Genomic DNA, 4,350 nt, shown 5'->3' with positions numbered 1-4,350 from the left:
TGAATATGTAGTACAATGTATAACTTTGAGGACAATTTTTTTTATTGTTTGCCGCTCTTTTCAATGCCCATTTCCTAGATTAAAAGTTGCTGCTTATGTATTAAACCGACTACGTCTGTTATACACGTACGTGCGTCAGTCGCGAGACTACATATACATATTCTGTCTTTCAACCGAATGATTTGTTTCAAACGAAGCTAGAACAGCTCACTCGACTAGACAACGGCAATTTTAACTATATGCGTAAATTTTGTTCCTTACTCTGAATCTGAGATGCGCCATTAATTTTCGCCGGTGCCTCTTTTGCTCTAAACGAAAACAGAAGCGTTTGATAGAATCTCTAGCCAACAGTTTGCCATGCACTCACGTCAGGTCGCGCTACATCTGTTTACAGCTTTCAAAGGAACACTGCATAGCCTGATAAATTTATTCGAAGTGTCTAAAGGTACGTCCGACGTACCCAGATATTTTAAATCACTACAGAGGCAGCCGGTTAAAATACCCTCCGCCCCACAAGCGACTCACACAAGAAGAAGCGACCAGCTGGAGAAGACTGCAGACTGGCACCTTCCACAACTTATACATTCTAAACAAAATGTTTCCCACACAGTATAGAGATAGCTGCCCCTGATGCGGAGACAGTCCGACCCTATACCACGTCACATGGGAATGTAAACACAACTACACTTTCCACAAACAAACTAACCCGAGTGCGGAGCATTGGGAGGGCCTGCTAACCAGCTGCGAGCTCACCGCCCAAAGGGCATTGGTGCAGCACGCATGCGAGGTAGCCAGGACCAGTGGAGCCCTGGAATGAGGGAACCCACCCGTGCTAAGGAGTCTTCAACGGTGGCGAAGAAGCGGCTGCAGGAAGACTCTCCGAGACTAACCAAAAGACCTCAATAAAGTTTTTTCACTCACTCACTCACCCATTCGATTCTCGTAAAAATACGGCGGACGTCGATATAAGGGACCTTGCGCTAGAGTTTTGAGTAGGGTGGCGCCGCCTCTTGGCGGCCAAGAACAGCCTGACTGGGTAGTACAACGGCGGCTCTGCCTATGCTGCAACGCGTATCTCGCAGGCTTTCTACGTCGATTCGTGCTTCCTTTTGCCGCTTCGTGAGCGTGCAAAGAGTCGTCACGTATCATAGACATCATTGTTAACCACCAGTGGTCTAACAATAAAAAAAAGAAAGAAGAAGCGCTGCGGTTGCCTTCCGGCGAAGTGTTCAAAGCATGCGGCATTGATCTTGCCGTGTGCCATCCGTCCCGACACACTGTCGCTGCTATTTTAGCTTGCGTCGTAGGGTGCCATGGACAAGTTAACAATTTCCTTGTTCATCTCTACTGCTCTCTTTCAAGCCGAACGGAACGGGGCTACGATGCGATTGGTACGGGCGGTCATGTGCATGCATGCACTGGTTAGAGAAACGCCGTTCGCTCTAAGTTGCCCGCTGCGCCGGCTCAGAGCTGAAATTATATAGAGTACAGCTATATGTTTATCTGTGATCGAGAACGGAACCGTCCGTTATGCTACTGTTTTCGGCAGCTGTGTAAGTAAGAACTGCACGCGCGTACGTCAAGCAACGAAAGGTGAAGACGATAAACTAGAGGTTACTTAAAACGTGTTCTATTTCGATGAAAGTAGCCATTCACTTTCAAGAGAAAACAGTAATAGACGACATTTGGGGTATATAATTACTAAGCAGCCAACCATGGCATTTCGGTCATGCACCGCACGTTCTTGATCTGATAGAGCGCTTAATCCAAATATGCAAAGTCCCCACTGCCCCCAACAGGCAAAAGCTCTGGCTCGAGAGCTGCAAGTACATAAATCAAAGGCTTTTAGCAGTTGTCGACTCGGTGGCGCAACAATAACATAGATGAAGTTGTCACTGTTGCGCCACCGAGTCGACAACAACAAAGACAACATGTGTCTTTTTTCTGTACGTCCTCGGTCAGGAAATAAAGGAAAAAAAAAAGAAGACTCGGTGGCGCAACGGTAGCGCGTCTGACTCCAGATCAGAAGGTTGCGTGTTCGAATCACGTCCGGGTCACAGTTTTTCTCCGCCGCCTTGCGCGGCAACAGCCCATTATGTGGCCCCTTTTTTTTAGGACTGCTGCAGCTGAGGCTCTAAGGGAGCACTTCAGGTGAGCCTCAAAGGAAGTACCTTTGCAAGAGAAACAGAACCACCTTTGCAGGCTGCGAGGTTCGAAACTGGGTTTGGGCCCACTGCGGAGGAGGGGCGCGCAGCGGGGTTTACGGAGCTTCTCCCAAACGAACACCCCTGGAAAAGCCGAGGGCCAGGCCGGGGACGCTTGTACCCATTTTTACCGGTGGGTGTCCGGCGGTGGGTTTCGAACTGATGCGCGTACAAGAAGAGAGTGAGAAGTTTGGGCTTAAACTGAACATTAAAAAGACAAAGATCATGGCGTCTTGCCCTATCAAGTCCTGGAGCATCAAGGGACAAGAAATGGAAGCTGTGACAGATTTTCTCTTCTTCGGCTCCAAGATTACCTCGGAAGGAGACTGCAGCCATGAAATTAGGAGACGCCCGCTTCTGGGAAAGAGAGCAATGGTTAGCCTTGACCGCCTAGTAAAGGGCAGAAACATTAGTCTGCCAACCAAGACCCGTATAACTCGTGCTATGGTCTTTCCAGTTGTGACGTATGGATGCGAGAGTTGGACTGTGAAAAAGGCTGACCGCCGAAGAATTGACGCGTTTGAATTGTGGTGCTGGCGAAGACTCTTGAGAGTTCCTTGGACTGCCAGAAGATCAAATCAGTCGATATTGTCGACCATAAACCCTGACTGCTCATTGGAGGGTCAAATTCTAAAGTTAACGCTCAGCTACTTGGGTCACCTGATGAGAAGATAGGAGTCGCTGGAGAAAGATTTGATGTTGGCAAAGGTTGTGGGTCGCCGGAGAAGGGGTAGGCAGCGAACGCGATGGTTAGATGGCATCCTCGAGGCACTGCAGATGAAGTTATGTGATGTTAGGAAGATAGTGAGAGACCGGAAAGCGTGGCGTGACATGGTCCATAGGGTCACGAAGAGTCGGACACGACTGAACGACTGAACTGAACTGAACTGATTAGCAGTTGAGCAGTGAAACGAGGCCAGCGTGCCTTCTGATATCTGCACCTAATGACGAACACAAGCGCCTGCCGCGGTGTAATTCGAACGTTTCTGCATGTCCCAGCTTCAGCTTTCTGTGGGACTTTCCAGTACATGGATTGTATTTACAAACATTACTAGTGTGACTTATTAGCTACACGGTGCGTAAGAAGCAAAAACCAGCTTAGGATCAACTTACAAAATCACATGCATGCATTGAACGCAAACCCCAACGACCCCAACAAACGATGACCCCAACGGCCTATGCACCCTTCTCGAGGTGCCCATCGAAATGACTTTTTGTACCTCAGGGGGGTTGTTTACGCTGACTATATCTGTGTCGCGGTTTCTTGTATTCACTTGCTTCAGCTCAGATGCGTGTAAATCTTTCGTAGAGCTTCACGAATTCGCGCGACTATCGCCTGGCTATATCGACTGGCAGCGCGCCGAGACTTCGCCTCCAATTGCTGCATGTCAAATATTGCCTGACGTTGGATTATTTATTGCCTTTTTTTTGTTACGTCATGACAGCCCTAGATGAATTTTCAGTGCCATAAATTCGTTGTAATTCATACATAATAGAAATTAAAGCGGTGGATCCATACTGACTACATGCATTCTAATCACGACCGGCTTTATTGTGATTCGAATGCAGACGCCGGTGATTTGTACTACCCAGCAGACGCTTAGGGGGCGCTTTTTAGCACCGTAGGGGTGGACGGCGCTAGCTGAGCATGATAGCTACTGCTACCACCCCGTTTCAAAAGGGACGCTCCTATATTCCATCCATCCATCCGCTCGGTTTCCCCTCAACCCCACCCGCAACAGTGGACGGCGCCGCCGGAGATAGCGCGGCCGCTGACAAAGCATTGCTTAAAGCAACTGCGGCGACGACGAGAAGGCTCGCCGGATGGTGGAGTGCAGTTCGCCAACTGTGATTAAGTTTGGGCCGGGTGTGGGGGTGTGAGTGTGTGGTGTGGGCAGGCGCGGTTGTGAGGTGTGTCCAGGTGAAGTGCTGCGTGTGACCTTCTTAGTTGATGTCTCTTTAGACAATTGTGTGTGTGTGTGTGTGTGTGTGTGTGTGTGTGTGTGGGTTTTTTTTTTATTAGCTGGGACACCAATCTGGTGTCCACCCGTTACAAAGGGACTAGCTAACACTATCATCATCATCATCTTCGCGGCGCCCCCTGGGCAGCGCAAGGCTCCTCCTATATGCACGTCGAACGCATATG

The 4,350-nt window shown here is 49.1% G+C and overlaps 1 non-coding gene across 1 annotated transcript; it reads left to right on the top strand.

Annotated features, from left to right (window-relative positions):
* The first annotated feature begins 1,985 nt into the window (after window positions 1-1,985).
* On the top strand, window positions 1,986-2,057 carry TRNAW-CCA (transfer RNA tryptophan (anticodon CCA)). The gene has a single exon. It is a non-coding gene; the product is annotated as a tRNA-Trp (tRNA).
* Window positions 2,058-4,350: the final 2,293 nt, after the last annotated feature.

Source organism: Amblyomma maculatum, chromosome 3, assembly GCF_055883805.1.
Source record: "Amblyomma maculatum isolate TAMU_Amacu chromosome 3, ASM5588380v1, whole genome shotgun sequence".
NCBI lineage: Eukaryota > Metazoa > Arthropoda > Arachnida > Ixodida > Ixodidae > Amblyomma > Amblyomma maculatum.
Note: the sequence above shows the minus strand (reverse complement) of the source record. Positions and strands in the feature narration are given on the sequence as shown.